Source organism: Helianthus annuus, chromosome 3, assembly GCF_002127325.2.
Source record: "Helianthus annuus cultivar XRQ/B chromosome 3, HanXRQr2.0-SUNRISE, whole genome shotgun sequence".
Classification (NCBI taxonomy): domain Eukaryota; kingdom Viridiplantae; phylum Streptophyta; class Magnoliopsida; order Asterales; family Asteraceae; genus Helianthus; species Helianthus annuus.
Genome location: NC_035435.2, coordinates 118,666,140 through 118,692,348, shown reverse-complemented (window position 1 = coordinate 118,692,348; position 26,209 = coordinate 118,666,140). Strand labels below are relative to the sequence as shown.

Here is a 26,209-nt window from a genome sequence, read left to right as displayed (position 1 = left end):
CTCGCAAAGTCGTAAAGTCTTTTTGATAAACTCAAATGAATCTTCAAATCTTTACAAGGGGTTGACATGAATTTTAAATATGGTTCTAAGGTTTCATAGAATCTTATAACTTTTGGTTTGTATGTTTCATGTTTTCCATAAAACGTAGCCAACGACCAAAGGGCTTGTAGTCTTAGATTTACATGTTTTGAAAAGTTATCACATTGTAAATGCGTCAAACAATTTGTAAAATAGTTATAAATAGATGGACAAAAATTAAACAAAATGATAGGTTGACTTGTTTAAATTTTAGTGCAATATAAAGCCAGCTCATTTGTTAAATAGTATATAAATCACCACAAACTACATATGTTGCCACAATCTCAGTTTGTTGTTTAAGGAATATGCGGTGCCAAGTAACCATCAAGTAAATCCCGTACTTCTTGCACACGATGTGGTTCACAATAAACTGTATAGTATCGGACATATTCCCCCCTTTAATGTGATAGATGTCAAATGGGGTCACCTGGATATTATCAACACAACATTAGTACCAAAAAATTATCGTGGGTAAAAGTTGCTTTTGTGATTTTTATGTGAATAGGAAACCATTAACATGACACAAGTACAACATCACTAAGCATAATTAAAATTGAATAATAAAATTAAATAATAAAATTGTGTGTAGGAGTACTCTTCATAAATAATAGATGGATGGTATTAGACTGATAATTGATTATGTGTATAATAGACTGAGGAACAACATATTTATTAGGTATTAACTGACGGTGACTTATTATATTTAAATTTTATTGGTGGATGTTTCACATATTTACTTTCACAATGTGAGTGGGCTATGTTTATTGTTAACGGGTCAAACAAAAGGTTTAAACGACTCAAACTAAAAAGGTTTAAATAAAACATAAACGGGTCAAAAAGTTGAACCGCAAACCTTAATTCATGCACCAATACAACATTCCAAATGCATAACCCGCATGTCAAGTATGCCAAACAGAGCCCCAAGCTATTAAACATAGACAAAAACAACAATTTTGTGAGAATAATATAACAACTTATTGTTTTTTTTTTGTCAAAACAAGTTTTTTTATCACCTGGCGTAAGGGAACAAATCTTTTAAGAATTGCAACATCTAAAAGCAACAATGATGGATATGGGTGCTGGACTGATTCCGGATATCCCTACAATGTACAAATTGAAACTTCTAACAGTATTAACACTTGTTTTCGAATCATTGAATACATCAATAGGATGAGAATTTATGACACGACACGAATATACGACAAGAATTTAATAAGAAATTCACAGATTTGAGTTTATTATATACAGGTTCGGGTCAGTTTCGGGTCAAGCCCGTGAACCTGTTTAGCCAAACAAGTCGTGTTCAGGTCAGTTTCGTTTCAAGGGTTGATCCGTTTAACTCACTTTTTTTAATTTTTATTTGAGTAAATTACTATTTTGGCCCCTCTGGTTTGACCCCTTTAACACTTTTAATCCAAAAAGGAATCTTTTATCATTCAACCTCGACATTTAAATCTATAACAATTTTAACCTCTGACACTAACTTTGTTAGTCATTTACACAATTGGACGATTTAAAAAATATATTATCAACATCATTTAATAATTTAGGGTCATGTTAATTTTTTTTTAGTTTTATTATTTAATAAAACAAGTTATATATATTTATATACACATACATATATATATATACACATACATACATATATATATATATATATGTATATTTATTACTTGTTTTATTAAATAACAAAACTACAAAATAAAAAAAGAACAATAAAAATTAACATGACCGTAAACTACTAAATGATAAAATATTATTTAAATTGTCCATATGTGTAAATGACTCAAATACACCAAGACTTAACTAGAAAAAGTTAACAAAGTAGAGGTAGGGGCTAAAATTGTTACAAATTTAAATGTCAGGGGTTGAAATGTCAAAAGATTTTTTTTGGGTTGAAAGGGTTAAATGGGTCAAACACGGGGGGCCAAAATAGTAATTTGCTCTTTTTTTTATTTTAAAATGAGTTTAATGCCATTAGTAAAATTGATTGGGTATCTTATGCCAAAATTTAAATTATAAAATATTTACTAACATAAGTTTTTATAATTAACATGTAAGTGTTTTTATACATACGTATTTTTGTTGTAAAAATGTATATTTAAATTATGAATATGAGAAAAACAAAAAGTTTGGTTCAAAATTAAAGATAATCCCATACCCAATTAACCGACCCTATATTTGTTCCGGTTGTTTTGGGTATTCCCACCGGGTTTGGGTTTCATTGTCATCCCAAAATTGGTCGTGTTCAAGTTGACCCATGAATATCAACCAGTGAACACGACCGTTTAACAACACTAGCACTTGAAATTAGAAACTCACCCAACTTATTTTATTCGAAATTGCACGGTTTGCGTTATCAACTGCCTCAGGTGTACCCCAAAGCTCAAGGCACGCTTGCTTGTGAGGCCTAGTATTAGGCGTAGAGACAATAACAATGGTGGCCCCTGAACCCATGCTCAAAATCGGTAGCCATTCACCCACGAGCAAGCTCCGTACCTATAAACAAAGCATAGAAGCCACATAATGATCAATGGAATTCAAATTAAATAATTGTTGTATTAAACAGTTAAATGTAGATTTACTTACATCTTTGAGTTGCACTAGAAATTCTCTTCTGATATTTGGAAGGGCATTGGCACCAATAACATCCCTAAATTGTTGATCGCCTAATACAAGAAAAATGTGTTTGTAATTAGAAAGTAAGATGGCAAAAGATAAAAGAAAAATGTGTGTGTATTCATCAGATGAACTAAGAATTTGCATTAGAACAAGTAAAGCAAACGCAAGTGCTACAAAGATATTTAGCACACACAATTACGACACAAGATACATACCCCGTTAACGGTCAGGTCTTTACGGGTTTTTAGATCAAACCATTAGTAAAGGTTTTTTAATCATCGTGAAACATAACTAATGCTCAAATGAGTGGACTTTCTTTATCAAAATAATTTCAGCAACAATGGTAATTTTAGACTCACTTTATTTTATTAAATCAAACCGAAAGCGAATGTATAGTTTGAAAACTTATTAACAAACCGACCAAAAATAAGATTTAAAAACAGATCGCGAAAGCAAAGCGATGACCGAATTAGGGGGTTCATGGTTTCAAACAAACCATGGCCCCTGGACTCACGTGGATCAATTGAAGCTTATCACCCACTAAATCTATAAAAAACAAGAAAACAACACAAAAGTTCAATAGAATCTAAACATCATCATCATACTCAGTAAATCTTACCAATAGCAAAGCTAATGTAGGGTCTGAGAAGGGTAGATGTAGATAGTCTTACCTCTATCTCGTAGGAATAGAGAGGCTGCTTCCAGTGAGACCCCGGGCTCGAAATCTAGACCAAATATATATTGTCTTAAATAGTTAAATTTATGTTTACATACGTCTTTTAGCTGTAACACGTATTCTCTTTTGATGTGGTATGGATTGGCTAACTACATTCTCGAATAAAAGAGAAATTTGTTAGTATTTAAAAGTAGGATGACAAAAGGAAAAAATCAAAGCACGTTGCCAAATATTTTTCAATAGTATCATTAAACCAAGTAGGCAATTGCATTGGAAAACATAAATCACAACAGGTAAAGTAAAACATATAGAGAAAATGAACACCTATTAGTAGTGGTGTACGTAGAAATCAAAGACACTAGGTTAGAAACCCTTGTATTACACAAGTTAAAAGAAATCATATATTAAACAACTAGTAATGATGATTTAGAAATTATAAACACTATAGTTGACTTATTTAATTTTATTAAGTAGACAGCTCGTCAATTGTACACTATTGAATTAATTTATGACATCATTTTGAGATTAATAAGTTCAATAACACACAAGTTATAAACATAAACATTGTGCATACCTTGATTGTTGATTACCACTTGTATTTCCGAATTTAATTAAAGCTTAGAAAAACGTCGTGCATGCTACCAATGTAATATTCCTGATGATAGAACGAAATATGAGGAAAATCAAATGTCATGAAGGTTTCTATGTTATGTCTCAAATAAAAAAGGCATATTGGCTGTTTAGACTTAGTATTGGCTCGAAATTTAAAGAATCTTCCGAATGTGTGTTAATGGTTGTAAAGTATGAACAATTATAAAAAAATATATATATGCAAGCAAAATAAACATCCAGGAGTAAACATATATCAAAGACTCAAAAGTCAAAAGAAAATATTTGGATCCAGGAGTAAACATATATCAAAGACTCAAGATTCAAAAGAAAATATTTGGACAGAAATGACAAAACATGATTTACAATAAATAGGAAAATGCTACCTAGTGGATTTTCGTTTTGGACAGAAATGACAAAACATGATTTACAATAAATAGGAAAATGCTACCTAGTGGATTTTCGTTAACTTATATTTCGCATGTTTTTTTTTATTTATATTTGATCCGAACACCATATATAAATTATTTGATTAATTGATTACGAGAACTCAAAATAAATTTGACTAACCATATATCTTATTTATAATTAAACTACTATTGTTAATTTAATTGTGAGTAAAAGCTCGAAATACTTAAAAGTAAATTTGCTTCTTTTCCATTTTCCCTTATTGTTAATTTTTTTTATTTTTTACACCCTAAAAATAAAGTAATAGAAACCCGTGTAAATAAAATTTCACCCAACAATTCTATCTCAAGATCTGTTATCATTTGTCGATGATAAGTGAAAAAAAGGGTTGTGAAATTGTATGTAAACAGAGTATTAGATGAAATTGTATGCAATAATGATAGTTTGTTGAAATTGTGTATGTAAGAATTTCAAATTTTCAAAAATAAGAGAAACAAAGGAGTGAAGGATACCTCGGTTACCATGTAAGACTTACAACCCTTAAGACTCAAATAAGCATAGATACAATCGTTAACATCAAATAAGGTTAATAGGATCCCTCGGTTACCATGTAAGACTCAAACCAGAAAATCTGATGGAGTGAAGGAGGGGAGATGGTGTTTAGGAGGACTAAGCTTCGGTTTTATAGCTGAACGATGAAAACGACTATTTGAGGTTCACCAGCGTGATCTCCGGGATTTCTTTTGTGAGATGGTTTTGTTCTCTCAGTTGCGCAGGCGCAGAACAAGGACTATTGACTATCCAATTAGAATAATAAAGCTGATTTTTCTAATTTATTATTTATTTTTCTTTCGCATATATTAGGGATGCGACAGGTACCGTCCCGAAAGTGGTACGGAGTAAACCAACATTGAAATTAATGAGAAGTCGATATCGAATACCGTACTGAATGTACCGGTTCACTGCCTGCACCTGTACCATATCAGTTTTAGGCTAGACGGTACGGGGACCGTCCCCCTTGCGTTCTGGATCGGCGCCGATCCGTACACCATCCCGCCCCCTCCGTCAGCGTCCTCGTCGTCCTCTTCCAGACGTTGTCGACGGTCGTTAAAAGACAAAAACCAAATTTGGCCGTTTGTGATTTGGACCATTTGGAAAGAAATGGAGATTTGATGTTGACGGTCGGAATTTTGTTGTTGAGAATATGGAGATTTGAAGTGAGAACCAGGAAAGGAAAGGAAAGGGACATATGAAGAAAAAAAGTTGTACAGAACCAGGTTCCTTGAAGCTTCCTTTATTTAATTTAGAGGTATTTACAGAATGGTCCTTCTATTTCACCATCAAACATTTATGTTAAGTTTATGTTTTTTTTAAGTTTATGTATTGTGTTTCAATATTAATGAAAATATTTTCTTAATTTATTTGTTAAATGTTAAAAATAGTGAAAGATTAAAAAAAATTAAAAAAAAAAAAGTGGTGGGGTAGGATCATCTAGGATCATCCTCCTATTTCCACTAAAATTGTGGGATGGACCATCCTCCCAAGGATGGTGATGTGACGATAACGTGGCGGATCATCCTTCCTTGGAGGATCATCCCCATACCATGTAGTCTTAGGCTGGAGGATATGGGGGCCGGCTTAGGCCCGGCGCCGCACCCCCACACCCCCCCATAGGAACGGCCCGTCAACCCCGGCTCCCCAACGACATGCTCGACGTGCCATCTTTTCACACACATACATACATACATACATACATACATACATACATACATACATACATACATACATACATACATACATACATACATACATACATACATACATACATACATACATACATACATACATACATACATACATACATACATACATACATACATACATACATACATACATACATACATACATACATACATACATACATACATACATACATTACATACATACATACATACATACATACATACATACATACATACATACATACATACATACATACATACATACATACATACATACATACATACATACATACATACATACATACATACATACATACATACATACATACATACATACATACATACATACATACATACATACATACATACATACATACATACATACATACATACATACATACATACATACATACATACATACATACATACATACATACATAGATACATACATACATACATACATACATACATATATACATACATTTCTACGTACGTGCATAAGTTCATACATACCTACCTACATACACATGAAAATGTATACAAAGATACATACATACATTTCTGCATACGTGCATAAGTTTATTCATACCTACCTACATAAGCATGAACATATATACATACATACATCCCTACTTGCAACATACCTAACTCATACATGCCTACTCATATACATACCTTCATATATCCGCGTATACTTGTTTACATTCATATCAACATGCATACTTACCTTCACACATACCTATGTTTACTAAATCATAAATTAAGTTGGTCATACTTAGCTTACGGGTGATTAAAATGCATTTAAACGAGTTCCCAAGACAAAACGATTATTTGAATCAGGTAGAATCATTGGCGCACAAGAACCCTTTCATATCTACTTGATAAACGGACTATCAGATTGGTTTCTAGATTGGTTTCTGGTGAAAGAATGATTTTCTCTGCCTCTAAAGTTCAGTGGGCACAAGTTTTCGAACAACTAGATATTTCAAAAGAAGCAAATGCCAACTTTTGTGAGACAATTGTAAGTCATTTAATTACAAAGTTTGTTTTGGTATAAGCTCTTATATGTAGTTCTAGGTTTTAGGTTAGTTACATATATTGACGGTAACATATATTTTTCTTTTATGGTAACATATATTGACCCGTTTTCACATAAATGAGTTGAATTTATTGTTTCTTTAGCAATTTTGATGATCTTAAATGAGTTATTGATACACTTTACAGTTAGTTTTAAGATCTGATGTGGATACTACTCAGTTCAGGTATCATTTTTACTTTTACAGATATAGTGTTATTGTTTAATGTGTAAGTAGTATGATTTAAGCAGTTAGAGAATTGCCACTTTATAAATCTGAGATATATGCTAAGAAAACATATTATTAGTGATTAAAAGAATATATTGGTTGATAGGTGTGTTTTTTTGTGAAACTAAAACTTTAATGTAACTATTGGTAAGTTAAAATAAGCTACGTAGTGAAATTAGTATACTCCATTGGAATGAAAATTTAACTCTCATTTGTACTTTAATTCAGCATTGGTGACATTTCAATTGGGAAAAAAGGTTGTAAAATTCATTCTTTTCCCTTCAATGAGACAGTGGAAGCGTACATCATCAAATTAAAGGTATGAGATTTGGATTCCATTTCTTTTAGCAGTTCTATCAAACTCTTTTCATATAAAGATTATTTGTAACTATTTGTAAATCGTGCAAATTATGAATGGATATACATTAATATAACAAAAATATCACTTTTAGGCCTCAAAGATAAAGTGAATAATTTAAACAAACATAATAATGACAATAAAAAAGGTCCCAGATCATTACTTCGCTGAGGTATATGTTCGTATTCAGGGCATTGTCCACTTAATATATGCACGCCTTCTCAGTGTCTTACTTTTTTATATCTACTAGTGGGAATGCCCGCGCGTTGCAGCGGGTGTCCCGTCTAATATTAGAGACGATTATGGTGTCCCATCTAATAACTTGTCATGTTTAATAAGTCTCATAATTAAAATATGTGTCAGAGCTTTAGGGATGAATCAACAATGAAAATACCAATTTATTAGAACTTCTTCACTAAAACAGTACAAAGAAATCACCGAGTCATCACAGATTGACTGGTGTACAAGTGTAACCAAAAAGTTAACACGGAAGAGATCAAAACCCTCACGAATGTACGTGTGAGGAACAAATGAGAGCAGATGCAGAAATGTTCGAGAAGGAGTAGTGTGAGACGGGTGATTGCCAGGATCCCAAGGAGAGTCAATATATAGCCGGATCACACGAAGCCCTCAAGCCCAAAGCAAGCAAGGATCAGCCCATTTAGAGATAAGGAGCCCAAAGCCAAAACCGGATCAACCTCAATCACAAAAGAAAAAAAGGGCCAACGGTTAGAAAACTAAAAAAGGCAAACATTTAAACTGAAAATTATGTAATAATATAGAATATTTTATAGGATATTTTAACACCCCCCTCAGTTTAAATGTTTAAACAGATTTTCCAAACCCAAAGACTTACACATTTCGTCGTGGCTCCTTGGCATGAGGCCTTTTGTGAAGAGATCAGCAAGTTGAAATTCAGATTGAATGCCTGCTGTTTTGATGATACTTGCAACAATTTTTTCCCTTAGTAAGAAGAGGTCAACCTCAAAGTGTTTTGTTTTATCATGAAATACTGGGTTTGCGGCTATAGAGATGGCGGCAGTATTGTCACATCTGAGGGTAACTGGAAGATTAACATTAATCCCCAACTCCCTGATGTTTGTTAACCACAGAATTTCACAGGCAGCACTACACATGGATCTGTACTCGGCTTCAGCAGAGGATCGAGAAACTACACTTTGTTTCTTGCTTTTCCAAGAAACCAAGGAGTTTCCAAGGAAAATACAAAACCCTGTAACAGATCTCCTGCTGTCAACACATTTGGCCCAATCGGAATCAGCATAAGCTGTTAACTGAAAAGTATCACTTTGTTTAAACATGATGCCAAGACCGGGTGCACCTTTTAAATATCTCAGCAACCGAAAGGCTATCTGAGAGTGTGCCTCGGTTGGTTTATGCATATATTGAGAAAGATAATGAATAGCATATGCAATATCCGGACGGGTGTGGGATAAATAAATAAGTTTCCCAACCAGCTTTTGATACTCTGTGACATTAGCATCTTTTAAATCTTCTTTTTTGCTTAACTTGGTTAAAATGTAGTTTTGTTCAATAGGACAGCTAACAGGTTTGCATCCACTCATTCCATATTCATTTAAGAGATCTATACAATACTTTCTTTGGGTAAGACAAATATCATCATTGTTTTTGATAACTTCAATGCCAAGAAAGTATTTTAATAGACCTAGGTCTTTTATTTGAAATTCCTTTTTTAGAAGGTTTTTGATATTATTAATTTCATCAGGGTTGTTACCTGTTAGCACAATGTCATCCACATAGACTAATAAGACAATAAACACAGAGTTGTTGGATTTTATGAACATAGAATGATCACATTTGGACTGATTAAAACCAAGTTTGACAAGAACTTGAACAAGTTTTTCATTCCACATTCGAGGGGCTTGTTTTAGGCCATAAAGGGACCTTTTTAGTCTACACACTTTGTTGTTTTTATCAATGTTTAGGCCATCAGGAAGAGTCATGTACACCTCCTCCTTTAAACTACCATAAAGGAAGGCATTATTCACATCAAGTTGATAAATGGGCCAGTTATTTTGCACAGATAGGCTAATAATACATCTAATTGTGACCATTTTGACTACAGGAGAGAAGGTCTCTTCAAAGTCTATGCCCTCAACTTGACTAAAGCCTTTGGCAAAGAGCCTGGCTTTAAACCTACTAACTTCACCGCTTGATTTGTATTTAATTTTGTAAACCCATTTGCATCCAATGGGTTTCTTTCCCTTTGGAGGGTCGACTAAATCCCAAGTATCATTACTGTATAAAGCAGAGAGTTCATCATTCATGGCATCTATCCATCTTTTATCCTTACATGCTTCTCTATAACTAACAGGTTCAGTCATTTTATTTAAATTTGCAGCAAAGCACATATTGTCGCTAGACAGATTAGCATAGCTAACAACTTTATCATAACTGTATTTAGCATTTCCAACAATAAAGTCGTTAAATCTTTTAGGGGCAGATACATGTCTAGTAGATTTTCTAAGAAAAGGTTGGTTACCCTCAGGAAGGACAGATTCGTCATTTGTACCACTAGACTCAACCCTCACAGACTTAGTTTGAGGCTCACTATGATGCTGATCATTAGCCATGTCATCTAAAGGAGGTGATTGCTGAGCATCAGCAACATCAATTGGCCCATTTGAGTTATTGTGTTGCTGTGTCTCAGGTACAGAATCAGTAGGCTCCTTCTCTTCATCATCGGGATTTATATCACTTGAAAGTTCATAGACATCAAAAAAGCTTGAGTGATTTAAAGAATTGGTTTTGTCTAGATCAGTTTCAGAAAACAACTTGGTTTTAAAAGGAAAAACTGTTTCATAAAAACTGACATCTCTTGAGAATGAGAATGTCCTTTGATCCAAACTCCAAAGTTTGTATCCCTTTTTTAAATTAGAGTATCCCATAAAAACGCATCGTTCAGCTCTTTCTTCAAGTCTATCAGAGTTGTTTAAGATAGTAAAGTAACACAGACATCCAAAAACTTTCAAGTGATTAAGAGAAGGTTCAAAACCATACAGCAACTCATAGGGTGTTCTACCACCTAACACAGAAGAGGGGGTCCTGTTAATTAGATAAGCAGCAGTAAGCACACATTCAGACCAGAATCTTAAAGGAACACCAGATTGAAATAATAAAGCTCTAGTAATGTTCAGAAGGTGTCGGTGTCTTCTTTCTGCAATCCTATTTTGTTGGGGTGTGTAGGTACAAGAAGTTTGATGAAGTATTCCATGAGTTTTAACAAAATTATCCATTTGAGAATTTATAAACTCAGACCCATTATCACTTCTAAAACTTTTGATCTTTGTTTCAAATTGAGTTTTGACCAGTTCATAAAAGTTTTTTATGTTGTCAAATACCTCAGTTTTAGATTTCATAAGATAGACCCATACAACCCTTGAGTAGTCATCAACTATGGTGAGAAAAAACTTGTAGCCATCAAGGCTGGGCCGTTTATATGGACCCCAAACATCAAGATGCACTAAACATGTTTAGATTTATTATTACTTAAAGGAAAAGGAATTCTATGTTGTTTAGCTTTGTGACATGTGTCACAAGGCTCAACTTGACTTGAATCGGTTTTAAGTTTTAGAACATGTAGGACTTGATCTGAGGGATGACCAAGTCTGGAATGCCAGAGCTTTATTGTTTCAGTTTTATTGAAACAAGCAATGATAGGATTACTCGAGTTACCACAAAAGTAAAGGCCATCAGTTTGTCTACCAATCACCAGGTTTTTCTTTAAGGACACATCCTGGATATAACAATTATGTTCATCAAAAACAACTTTGAGTTTATTATCTTTAGATAGTTTGTAAACAGATATGAGATTAACACAGTATTCAGGAACAACAAATACATCTTTCAAGATCACGTCTTCAGAAAGTCTAAAGCATCCTATTTGTTTAACCTTAGCATCAGTTCCATTAGGATGTTTTACAGTAATATCATAATCAGACACATCTACTAGATTAAACATATTATCATTGTTCATAACCATATGTTGGTTAGCTCCTGAATCAATGATCCATTTAAATCTATTTCGATGGAAAAAACTGGTATTGAAACAATAAGTGTTTTTATAGAATCCTAGTGAAGAGCAGGAACTATAACACTTACCACTCATATTAGATTTGTGAGAGTCTTCCATCTTATTTTCATTTAGCAGACCTAACAGCTTGGAGAATTGATCAGCAGATAAAGCATTTAAGGAAGTACTAGCAGATTGGTCATTCATAGAATTGGCAACAGAATTATTAGCAGACACACTTGTTTTTGACCATTGTGGACTGCTTTGACCAGGTTTATTTCTGTAGTTTGAGGGATAACCATGGAGCTCAAAACATTTTTCAATCACATGACCAAGCTTATTGCAGTGAGTACACTTTAGGTTGGGATTAGGCCCTTTGTTAAAACGTTTTTTATTGTCATTGTATTGAGTTGTTTTGGCAACAAATTAGGAACCTTTGACGATTTATTAGAATCTCTGTGTGATTCTTCTCTAGAAATAATGGAAAAAGCAGTTTTAACAGTGGGTGAAGGGTCCCTGGTTAAAAGATTTGTTCTAACAGGCTGATAAATATCATCTAATCCCATCAGGAACTGCATAAGCTTAATCAGTTGACTGAATTCATTGTATTTAGAAGAGGCATCACAAGTACATGAAGGTAATTGAACCATGGCATCAAATTGTTTCCACATAGTGTTGAGTTTATGATAATATTCAGACACACTTGCCCCATTCTGGCTAACAGAATTAATTTTTTGGTATAATCCGAACACAACTGAGCCATCTACCCTATCATAAGTGTCCTTTAAGTCACTCCAGACTTCACTAGCAAGGCTAGAGTAAACTTGACCAACATACAGTTCTTCAGAGACAGAATTGAAAATCCAAGTTAGCACAACAGAATTGCATCTATCCCACTGACTAGCCAGAACATCATCTTTAGTTGATTTAGTACAAGTACCATTAATAAAGCCTAACTTGTTCTTGGCAGTTAAAGCAAGTTTCATAGCATTTGACCAGACAACATAGTTTTCAGTTCCTTTTAGTTTGATATTGACAATAGAAAGACTACTTGAGTCACTAGCATGCAAATATAACGGGTCGCTAGCATCTAATTTACTAATCAAAGTAACAGAGGTCACAACTTGATCATCTGTATCAGGCATACTTGCAGAAATAGTGCAATAAGACAGGTAAACACAGAGATAATAAAACCAGGCAAGCAGACAGATAGCAAGTAACACAGAGGTAAGCAAAAAACAAGAAACACAGCGAAAAACAGGAAGTGGCAAGCACGAACAAGGTCAGAGAGCGAAGCCTGAACAGAGGTCCGATCAGAGGTTCATCACTCACAGGTGCCTCCGCAGACAGTATTCAGGGAGCCCTAGACACAAAGTAATATGCAACAGAGTGAACCCTCTCTGTATCCCCAAATCAAACCGGTCTCACCTAAACACCCGGTATCAAAGATGTCTAGACACAACAAATAATGATGCAAGACAGAAATAAAAAAAAGGAGATAGAACGATCTCATAGTGGGTGCAAGCAAAATCCAAAGGGATCAAGGTTTGTAACCTTCAATTAGGGTTACAGAACCTTGATCAGAAGACAGAGAATAGATCTGTTGGTTTGCCCAAAAGGGACCAACGAGAAATCCTTCAAACAACAGATACGAGTAAAACCCTAAAAATTAGGGTTTCGTTCTTCCAGCGGCGGCACAGCAACCACAAGCAATCAGTGACCAGAGAATCAACCAGTGGACCACTGGACTACCAAGACTTCAAGCACCACCGTCGTAACCCTAGATCAGAGTCCTTGGACTGATATACGGATAAGCAAGCACCGGCGATTGCAGCGGAAGATCACCAGAGCACCAACTTAACCTTGGAGCTCTAATACCATGTCAGAGCTTTAGGGATGAATCAACAATGAAAATACCAATTTATTAGAACTTCTTCACTAAAACAGTACAAAGAAATCACCAAGTCATCACAGATTGACTGGTGTACAAGTGTAACCAAAAAGTTAACACGGAAGAGATCAAAACCCTCACGAATGTACGTGTGAGGAACAAATGAGAGTAGATGCAGAAATGTTCGAGAAGGAGTAGTGTGAGACGGGTGATTGCCAGGATCCCAAGGAGAGTCGATATATAGCCGGATCACACGAAGCCCTCAAGCCCAAAGCAAGCAAGGATCAGCCCATTTAGAGATAAGGAGCCCAAAGCCAAAACCGGATCAACCTCAATCACAAAAGAAAAAAAGGACCAACGGTTAGAAAACTAAAAAAGGCAAACATTTAAACTGAAAATTATGTAACAATATAGAATATTTTATAGGATATTTTAACAATATGCCACATCAAGTTGAACCTGGCTTAAGAATATACCAAATAAACCACTCAAGTTAAATAAAAAGAAAAGTAACTGTATTCAAATTATCACATAAAAGAGAAAACGTTATGATGAAATCAACTTCATCATATCTTTACCTTATAAATATTGTTGCCATAGACCAAATCACTTTCTTAAAGAAAGTGAGAAGCTAACAGTATGGTGGGGTGGAATATGACAAGAAAATAAATAGAAAGAGAATTGTTTTATATGGGTCAATGAATTAAATGAGTGGATCAAGTGTTATACCAATTGGATCCGTCAATCCCTGTATGGATCAGATCTAGATCAAGACCCAATCCTAACATGCCTAATTTACATAGCATAACTATGACTCATTATCATGTAGCAATGCTTTGTCTAACTTGACATCAGCTCAAGATCCCACAAACAACCTTTCACCAAAAAAAAAAAAAAAAAAATACAACTCTACCGAGCAGTTGATAGATCTAAAATTTTAAAGGGCGAGTTTGGAGACCCCATTCTTTTCTTCCTCAACCATTCTACGATGATGAAAGACAACTCAAGGGACTGAGAAGCGTTGAGCCTTGGGGTCACAATGTGTGTGGTAAGGCGAGCTTACATCATCAAAAGTCATGGGGTGCGATCCACCAACACATTCTGTTATGTAATCTCCAAAGGAATCCATCCTGGATAGCTTCTTTCTTGCTCATGAACATCAAAGAAAGCTCGCACATATGCCTACAAATTTTTGTATTCCAAATTGGTTGGTTAACATACTATATTTAACATACAATTTTTAACAAACGAGGATATTATTATGAAAAAACCAACCAACACATACCAAGTTACTAAGGGAGACAACACAAATTGTGACAAGAGAATTGATCAAAATAAGATGTGAACTTTGCGAAGAAACAGTCCCATTCTGTAACATCTTTTAGCATATATGATCACATGAAAGTGAAGTGCAACTGCACGTTGTGGTGGAAGTTTTGTTACAATAGTATTATCAAAATTAATTGACATTTAAACTGAATTACTTTTTGATTCAACAGGTCAAAATTTTCAAGAGAAAAGAGTAATAATTACTCTCAGTTTCTTGTAGGGGTGCTAAATGGGTCGTGTTCGTGGGTTGACGGGTTCAACCCGACCCGAACCCAAAAATTTTACACGAACCCAAACCCAACCCGAACTCGAAAATCGTGTTATACATATGAACCCGAACACGACCTGAAGTTTTGTGGGTTGACCCAAACACGACCTGTTCAACCAGAGTTTTTTAATTTTATTTTTTCCTGAAATTAATATATTAAAATTAAAATTTACTTAAAAACACAAATCTATATAACACAATTATATTAAATTATAAAATCTTATGCTAATTTCTCTTTTGAAGTTATAATTATGGCATAAAATACACACCACACTTAATTTATAACATAAAATAAGTTGTAAAAAAATATAATATAATATAAATGTGTCGGGTCAACCCGACAACCTGATCGGGTTAACCCGAACCCGACCCATTAACCTAAACGGGTTCGCCGGTTCAACCTGAAACTGACCCAAATCTATCTAGACTAAACCTAAACGCGCGAATTTCGTGTTGGGTTCGTGTCGTATTTTCGGGTCGTGTCCGAAATTCACACCCCTAGTTTCTTGTCTAAAAAACAAATAAACTAAAAACTTACAAATTTAGGGAAAACGTTGTGAAGTCAATGGCTTTTGCCATCGCTAGTGATATCATTCGAAGACACAGTTCAAAATTATAACTGATGCTTACTTAAGCGGCTGCCAGTGGTTGGAGAGCTTTAAGTGGATTCATAATGACACCATCTATAAGCCCATATTCTTTACTTTCTTTGGCACTCATGAAGTAATCGCGGTCCGTGTCTTGGTTAATTCGGTCAATACTTTGACCCGTGTGGTATGCCAGATACCCATTCAAATTCGCCTTGTGATGCCAACATTTCATTAGCCTACAAGAATAATGTCGTCATTAGTTACCACCAAACATAGTAATTTCATTAGACATCTTGTGTTAAGTTTTTAAAATCGGACAAAAGAAGGCATACCTGAATATACAAATCAGTTTGTCCACCTTGTGCGCCTCCAAGAGGTTGATGAATCATTATCCTTACATTTGGAAGACTGAATCATTATCCTTACATTTGGAAGACTGTATCTTTTTCCTACATTTTGTTGAAGAGATAAACATAATACGGAGTATTTCAGTAACTGAAATCCTAAAGTAAGTAAAGCGAAAGTAAATTAATACCTTTTGTGCCGGCACCAAGCAGGAAAGCACCCATACTGTAAAATAAGCGAGTCAAAATATAATTTTTATTGATAAAACAGAAATTTAAAAGTATTACGTAACGTTATAATAAATATAACCTGATTACCTTGCAGCAAGTCCGACGCATACAGTGGAAACATCGGGGCGGATATGCTTCATGGTGTCAAAAATGGCCATACCTAAAGAATCGCAAAAATAAACAACAAAATTCATATTCAAGAATCACAAAATATATATATATATATATATACACACACACACACACACGAAGAGAGCAAAATACCAGCAGTGACCGACCCACCAGGAGAGTTTACATACATCACAATATCTTGTCAATAATATTAAAACGGTGACAGTAGCATGTAGTGAGCAGTCGTTAGAGGAATAACTAACTTTTGATCAGTTAAGTAATGGATCTGATCAAACCTTGTTAGGATCAACAGCATGAAAATATAGAAGCTGAGCAACGATAATGTTTGCCATATCATCATCAACCACAACGTATGATTCTCTATAAACACAGCCAAACACGCGTATAATTACTATAAACAGATTAAAGAAAGTTCACCAGCACAAAGAAGGTACCCACGTATTGAAAGAGTTGACTGATAACACTCTGGAACCGCTCTTGCATCATCGGAGGTGGCCCTTGACCTTGTGCATATGTCAGGAAGTAGGGTGATGATGGAACTTGTACATCCTCCCTGCGTATTAGAAATTACTCAACAATTACAATAAATAATAAATAGATTGATAATAATAACGAAACAGAAGCACAGGACCCTACCTAATGGACCATATTCCCTGTCTTGAATTCTTGTCTAGTGACGGATAATCACCGGAATATACAGCTTTCACCGAAGAAGTCCTAACGATTTTCTGATTGCTTCTCAATTTACTAACATTCCTGCAAACAATTAAAATCTCACACTTGTGTCAGATAAATGAATTTCCCAACTGAACCTTTAGGGAAAATTTTACAGGGTTGTAATTCGACGGGCTTTGTTATATGGAACATAATGTTGAGCCATCGAGAAGACGTAGAAAAAAAAACGACGCAAAGGCCATGAGGAAATTATAAACCAAGAATCGATTAGGGGTATCAACTGGTTAAACTTGATGGATTTGATTCTTACCAGCTGCTTTCAAGGCCATGACAATCTGGGGTTGAAGGGGTAGAGTTGAGTTGCCGACGGGTCCGGTAATGTTGATACCGTTTTTAACTGATGAGAGGATGAATTGAATGTGTGCCTGATCTTCCATTGCCCACTTCTTAACAGGGTAATTGAGAGGATGAATTGAAGAAGGTGAGACCCTTCCTTCCTTGGCCGCCTTCAATTCAATTCAATTGATGAAGATTAATTTAGGGTTCTTTAATTCCATGTGAAATCCCAAATTTAACCTTCTAGTGTCTTAAAACTTTGAAGAATTTGTAATTCAAATGACTTTAAACACCTTGTACATGTTGCTTTATAATTGATACACGTGACAAAATTACCGTCTTGTACGTCACTTTTCCTTTGTATAGTATTATAGAATGATACTTGTACTGACTCAAGCATTAAAATTTGTCTTGACTCTTGTCAGCCTTCGGCTTGAATGGGGGCTTCAATGATAGGAATAGATGTTGTGGAGAAGAATTCCAAGAGTGCACGACTTCATGCGGTAAGATTAGTTTCAACCTTTGTTGGGATTGAACCCTATCAGAGAAACAGATAATTAAAGCCAAAACTGGATAAGGGCAGTGGATCCAGAATAAGCAGATGTTATGTATTCAAGTCTCTCCCCTTGAAAGTGATTACAACATCTGATGACCTCAAATCTACTGATCGTTACAACTGCTGACCTACAACTGTTGATCAAGTCAAAGACTGATGAAGACCAAAGCCCTGCTGTTTAATCTACTGCTATGAGTCAAGCTTTGTTGGATATGTCAAGTACTGCTGGGTTCACATCAGTGGAAGGTTTCAGCACTAGTTTAGTTTATCTCATGTAATGTATTGTATATCAGTGGTTAGCATAGCAGTACTTGTATAGATCAGTTGTTAGAGTTTGTTAGGAGGTTAGATGTCACTTTCATGGTAACGTCAGCAAAGATGCCTCAGTGGTTTGTCCGTGCCTATAGATAGAACAGTACCCTGTATTGTTCTATTAGCTCTTCACCATCTTTCTTCCTGTACGAACAAATCATTGTGAGCTCAGGCTGAGGGGGAGTTTGTTACATACATGCAATTGTAATCGTTGATGAAATAAATTCAATCATTCGATTCTTTGTTGAAAATGTTGTTGAAAGCAATTCTCCTGTTTGATTGTGAAAAGTTTGTTTCCATTTATATTCCGCTGCACTACTTGTTCATTGTTCATCTTAATTCAAACATAAAACACAATCAAAACCAAACTCAGATCCTAACAATTGGTATCAGAGCTCGGTGTAACATTCCTATTTTTATATAAGAATTATAGGTTTGGTTAAATTTATTAACCTCTAATAACTAGTAACTAGTTTATTTTTTTAATATAAATATTCAACCCAAATAGTTTTAAACACTATCTTAGATAGTTGGTTGAAATATTATATTAATTAATTAGCCTGTATATGAGTGACCTTTCGAACAAAATAAAAGTATATATAAAAAAACTTATATTATTAGACAAGTAGATTACGGGTAAGTTACCCATGGCATTATAGCCTAGTGGTATTGGGGGTGGGATAAGGCTTATGACCATTAGGTCATGGGTTCGATTCTCCCAAAGGGGGTTTTCCCAGATTTATTGGGTTTCCTCCTGAATTGGTGTTTAGGCATTATTGCCTAGTGGAGATGGATATGATCGGGTGGTTCTGCTGGTGGCACGATGATACTCAAGTGGTCCGTCAGTGATCCAAATTTGCCGTTCAAAAAAAAAAAAAAAAAAAAAAGATTACGGGTAAGTTGACCGTTAGAAATATGAAGTTCCTAGACAGGCCTAGGGACCCTATAATAATTAAATTATAAAAATACATTGTATTTTGAACCTACTCTATTTTTAATGAAACTTAGACCCAAATGTAGACAAAAATATTCTCATTCTGATGACATATTCATTGTCTTGTAAAACATCATATTTTATAAGTTATAAGCGCCAAATAAAGTGAAGCAGTTAAATTAATTATAATATATAATAAAATAATAAATATAATAATACCTAATAACTAGATTTACATTGAATTCAAATTCAATGATACGTGGCTTTTTTTACTATGCAAGTACAACAAGTTTCAATTAAATAAAATGAAGGATGATACGTGGCTCTTTGTGATCAATTAGAAAATACAGGCAACTTGAGAAGAAAGCTATCAAACCAAATATATATATAGAGCACAAAGCACACAAAATGAATTCTGTTCATATGTTCCTTTCTCTCGATCTCTCTCTCTTTCTAAAATTATAATTCTTTTCCTTTCATTAATATTATTCCAATAATAATAATAATAATAATAAAGTCATGCCTCGTTTTAAGTATTGTAACTCCTGATCACCGCTAACCTTTCCGATTGATCTGAGCCTCATAACATATGTCAGGGCTCTGCCCGACTAAGTTGTTGGGATTCAATCTCGGACATTGGGATAAGGTTGAATTAGGAGTACTATACGTAACACGAGTGCATTATATATTTTTATAGCTTAGAAGTTATACCCAAAATTTATACCAGGAGATTTTATAGTTGAACCCTAAAGTTACAAAGTGGGTCCATTATCTTTTCTCACCGTTTTATTTCCTTTTTGTGATTTACCGAAAACTATTATTTATTATTCTATTTTGTAAACAACTCTCATCAAAAGTCATATCTATTATTTTATTTACCCAATAGAAAACCCTAGTTGATACACCCAAGTAACTCTGCACAAACCCTAAAATTTTCATAACAATCAGAATCAGGATCAGGGCCCCTAAAACTCAGGGGGGGGGGTATTCCCTATTTATGATTATCCATATATTTTGCTGTCAAAATTGAATTTATCATTTCCGTCGACTCAGCTAACCTACAAACACACGTGGCAACCCTACAAAGAAAGGTGACCCGTCGCGCCACGTGACGCCCCCAGGGTGACCCCTCGCGTCACGCGAGGGGGTCAAATTTCAGCTATAAATAGAAGGGGTTACGAGCAGTTCAGGGGTGTCGATCAAAATTCTCAAAAACGAAATTAGACTACTCTAATTCATAAAATACATTCACAGTAGCGAGGCACTGCTACGATACAGGGTATTAACTCGATCGCTGCTACGATTCAATGTCCGATCGATTGAAACTATCCGACCGGATGTTTAAGCGCTATCCTTTCTCATTAGTCGTGATTCCGACAGGATGTTTTAGTACCACCCGAACTCGGGGAATACTTTGCCATTCGTTGTGAGTCCGATGGATGTTTAAGTGATTGCACTTTGTCATTCGTTATGAGGGTTTTAATCTCGTGAGTTATCGTAAAAGCTGTATTAGTTACTTACCTAGTTCGTGTGCACTAGGTTACAAGGCTAATCAATAGGCTAAGCTCTGCCTGTACAAATCTGCAATATATCAAGGCTTATCTGTAGACTAAACTTTGCCCGTATGAATCTACATGCTTATAATGTGAGTCATTCTCCTTTTATCAACTATTTTACAATACTCCAAATTATTTTCCAAAGTTATAATTACAGTGATTAAGTTTATGTAATCTTCAATTACAGCCGGTATGTGGGGTATTGTGCACATTACTAGTATTTTTATCAGATTAGGTGGGCGAGCCTATATCATGATACCCTTTTAGGTGACAGGACCTAAATAGGGATTTACGTCACGTATGGGTGAACGGACCCAACAGTGATATGACCACAGTCACAGATCCGGTCGAGTGACAAATACTGTGGGTAGTTGGTTGATATTGAAACATTGTAATCGCTCTTAATACTATAAATTATAACAAAGTTGTAATTGCAGTGATTGAGTCTTTGCCAATGTTACAGAAGCAAATGTAAAAACTCTCAATGCTGTGAATTATAACAAATATGTTTTTGTATAAAACCTGAATGAACTCACTCAGTATTTCCCCGCTGACAAAACTTTTTTAAAACGCGTTTCAGGTAATTACAGTAGATTGGAGTAAGGATTGGATCCGGCACTGAAGGACTTCAAGAAGTGGCTTATTTTATTAATTAAATCAAATTAAGAAATATTGTTTTTATTAAAAGCTACCTGTGTAAAAATGGAATTTATTCCATCTATTTAAATAAAATCTGGTGTTTCTAAACTCTGATATTTTTCCTAACTCACGGTCCTAATGAAATTTCCGCTGCAATGTTTTTAAAAGTAATCACCGGTTCCACTGGGCTGCTCGCGGCTCCCGATTCCGTCCAGGATGGGGTCGAGGGTCGTGACAGTAAAAGGTGGTATCAGAGCCAGTGCTTTAAGCCTATAAGTGTTGTGATAATAATACTTAAGCCTAAGTAAAAGAGTTAGGAGATTGCTATTAACTGGTAGCACATCTGATAGCATTTAGACTTGAACTTAAGTAAAGATGCCTTAGTATAAGCTAAGCCACTTGTTTAAGCAATTAGGTGTTGTAATAATACCTAAGTTTAAACGGAAAGTTAGGAACTTAATATTATCTGATAGTACTCAGGATGATATTTAGACTTGAACTTAAGAATTTTGCCTTAATATAAGTTTCAAGATAAATTACTTATATAAGTATAATGTGATGGATATTGGTATGCCATAAGGATAGTGATTAGAACATTGTAAGATACAATAAGTAAGCAATAACACTTAATTACTATTAATCCTTGCTTATTGATATTACTTGGTCTAGAATAAAGATAAGTATGGAAATACAAATTTCCTTGATTCTGGATAAAAACCCTAATAAAAGAGGCACTTTTAAAATCTTGAAAAGATACTATTTATGGGAAATAGAAAATTTTCTCCGGCAAAACTGGGTATAGAGTAGCAGACTCTCCAGCTTGTTCAGATATACTGAGGTTACCTCTCCGACGCGAACCGGATCTGACGGGGTAAATAATATGTCAAATCAGTGACAAGATTTCCCTAAATAATATCATGACCTGATATCTGACTTGTTTTTGGAAATATAAATCTGTTAAATACATTGACCTTATAAAGGGTATGTATATTACAGCATGTGAAATATATGATTATATAGATATGTATATCTATAAGGAATTTCAAAAGTCAATTAAGAATAAAGCACAAACATCTGTGTCTAGATTTCTTTATCAAGAATCTCTTTTCCGATATCAAACATTATTTCGTTTGATCATCTACCTCTTAACTCGTGCAACAATATAAACAATGGAAACCCTTTAAGTTGAAACACCATCAAAAGTATAAAAATTTTCCAAATGCGTTACCATAAACTAATAACGCAAGTAAGAAGCATATAAAGTTGTGCTAGTGCACAAGAAAACACATGAAACTTAAATTATACGTCCACAGACGTTAAAGTATGTCACACACGACTTTCAAGGCAAGACCTTTGGAAAATATAATTGGGCACGATGACACCAATACTAATTTCGTCAGTAGAAGAACTACTAATTAAAAAGAAGCACTTTGCCACGTGATCCTACAAACGATCTGAATATCGCTAAGGTACGTTGGAACAATATTTCATAACCATCAGTGCACAGTCTAATCATAGTCATAATTATTAACACTACAAAAGAAGTTATATACCTTTGCAAATCCCCTATTTCATTTCATTTCATTCGGCGTTCCCTGGTAATGTCACTTAACAACGGTTATCACACGAAATTCCAGATAAAGTTCTTAAATTTCTTTCGTTAAAATTCTGACTTCTGCATATAAAGAGTTGACTTTCGCATTTCTACTTTCCCTAATGGTCATCATACCATGAGGATTTCTTTCATAATAGCAAATATTGATCTATTTCATTTCCTGGTAAATTCACACATTACATATGCACTGTTTGTTGCGCATGTAATTCATCTGATTTATGAAGACTACTGGAGGGCTTTATTCCGATTTGTTATTTTATCCAAACTCAAATATCATTCCGCTTTTTGCACTGTGAACCGCATTATTGCAAAACAGTGACTCTTTAATATCGAGTCAATGAATTTTGTTAAACCATTAACGTAAAGAATTTATATTTTTACGTATAGAATATGTTTGAGGTATAGTCTCATTTAAAATTAGTTATTTATTATTCGTAATTAATATTAGTTTTATTATTAGTAATAATATATTAAGAGTAATATTGTTAGTATTATTTTAAAATACTAGGGTTATTGTCAGGGACATGTATTGAATAGCCTAGCCTTAGTTAGGCATGGACTGATCAACCATGCTTAAACAAGGCAGCACTAAACAATATCCAACCATGATAATGACTAGTTAATGTATATAAATATATATATATATATATATATATATATATATATATATATATATATATATATATATATATATATATATATATATATATATATATATATATATATATAGTACTGAAAGGAGAAGACATATTTTCATAAAACAATACAAGAATTAGATGGACAAATAAAATTATCTAAATAACTGTCTAAGTAATCATGGACAAGATTGGATCCGGCACTGAAGGACTTCAAGAAGTGGCTTATTTTATTAATTAAATCAAATTAAGAAATATTGTTTTTATTAAAAGCTACCTTTTTAAAAATGGAATTTATTCCATCTATCTAAATAAAATCTGGTGTTTCTAAACTCTGATATTTTTCCTAACTCACGGTCCTGATGAAATTTCCGCTGCAATGTTTTTAAAAGTAATCACCGGTACCACTGGGCTGCTCGCGGCTCCCGATTCCGTCCAGGATGGGGTCGAGGGTCGTGACACTCGGACAGTCAAATTTGATTTAACAATCATTTTGACATAAATAGTTCAGCTCAAAATCGTTGATACTGATAGTTTGTTCATTTTGTTGAAAAACAGAGCAAGGTTTAATCACCATCAAAGTTGATTAATAAGTGTCTGTAAAACAACCAGGATAACGTCACAATCACAAGATGATAAGAATAACATTGGCTCTCTTTTCAAACCACCCATGCTTAAACGTAATGAATACAACATCTGGGAGAGAAGGATGGGTCACATCCTTGCTCAACAGAACACTGGATGTTGGAGATCTGTTGTTTTTGGGCCCCATGTTCCTATGGTGCCAAGTGCTGATGATACAAAGAAGTTCGAACCTAAAAAACCTGAAAATTATACTGAAACTGACTTTCAAAAGTTCGAACTCGATGCCAAAGCATTTAGCATCATAGCATCTGCATTACCCAATGAAATCTATGCTGGACCGTTACATTGTAACAGTGCAAAAAAGCTATGGGATGCACTGAAGGAACAGTTTGGGGGAACGGAAGAAGTTATTGAAAAGAATAGGGAAATTCTGAATCAGCAGTATGAAACCTTCTGTCACATCAAGGGTGAATCACTGACTCAGCAGTTAGAGCGGTTCAGTTGTCTCATTAGTGAGCTAAGACTTGTTAAAGTTACATCTCCAAATTCAACTCAAAATAGCAGGTTTCTTAGATCACAACCAGAAAAATTGGATACCATTGCATTTGTAACTAGAAATTCTGCTGAGTTCAAGGATATGACCCTGACCCAACTTCATGGTAGACTCCTAACCTATGAAAGGGAGTTAAACCAGAAAAAGAAGTTGCAAGAGTCTGGTAAAGTTGCTGATGATTATTCATTTGGCAGCACAGCTCTTTTTGGTCAGGAAGAATCTGGTAGCAGTAGTAAGGATCAGAGTTATGATCATTTTATTGATATAACTGCTGGTGGAAATTTTAATAACTCTGATTCTCACTCTGCAAATTATGCTTTTACTGCAAATTGTGAAAACTAGATGTCAGATAACTTGTGTTTCGAACTCAATGATTTGCAACACGTTGATCCCACTGACTTAGAAGAGATGGACATTTTGCATCAATTGGCTTTGCTTAGTGTAAGAACAAGCAAATTCTATAAAAGAACAGGGAGAAAATTCCCAGGGTTATATGGGAATTTAAGAGTGGGGTTGGATAAATCAAAATTGAAGTGTTATAAGTGCAATAGGCTAGGTCATTTTGCAAGGGAATGCAGGAGTCAAACCACTGGTCCAATAATAACTCATCCCAGCTCAAACCCTAGACCACAACTTCAAAGCACTATGCACTACACCCAATATACCGCTGCAGCACATGTTAACACTGCTCACTATGCTGCAACCCCTGTGCCTGTGCTTTATGTTTAAACCACTGTTCCACAAATTCAGTATGTACAAGCCCCTGTCCCTCAGGCACAAGTGCAACCTGTTGCACCTCAACAAGCTGCTCCAACAGTGGTATAACTAGATCAGCAAAGCTTTTTCACCCAAGGCTTTGTTGACTGGAGCAGCATGCCTGATGAGCTTGGTGATGAAAATTTTGCACTATATGCTTCTAATGATACTTTTAATGATGAATTTTGTTTGATGGCATTAGAGTCAATATCAGAAGGGGTAGAAACTGAAGGTGAACAGCTAAGTGCTGAAACAGTGGATGAAGTGGCTGAAACAGTGGTTACTGCAGTTGCTGGTGAATTACTATTGGGAGAAAATTCAGAAACCCTAATTGAATCACTATCTGACCCCTGGTCCAAAGAAGACAAAGAAGAAAAGGAAGAGAAGAAAGCAGGTGAGAAAGAAGTTAGAGCGGATGAACAAG

The 26,209-nt window shown here is 34.7% G+C and overlaps 1 long non-coding RNA gene and 1 pseudogene across 1 annotated transcript; both read right to left on the bottom strand.

Annotated features, from left to right (window-relative positions):
- Nucleotides 1–255: 255 nt before the first annotated feature.
- On the bottom strand, nt 256–5,502 carry LOC110934996. The gene is made up of 8 exons (XR_002588784.2): nt 4,906–5,502; nt 3,951–4,031; nt 3,372–3,525; nt 2,668–2,747; nt 2,401–2,577; nt 1,092–1,178; nt 932–1,003; nt 256–505 (listed from the first exon to the last, which is right to left on the bottom strand). It is a non-coding gene; the product is annotated as an uncharacterized LOC110934996 (long non-coding RNA).
- A 10,434-nt stretch (nt 5,503–15,936) lies between these two features.
- On the bottom strand, nt 15,937–17,745 carry LOC110933829 (annotated as a pseudogene).
- Nucleotides 17,746–26,209: the final 8,464 nt, after the last annotated feature.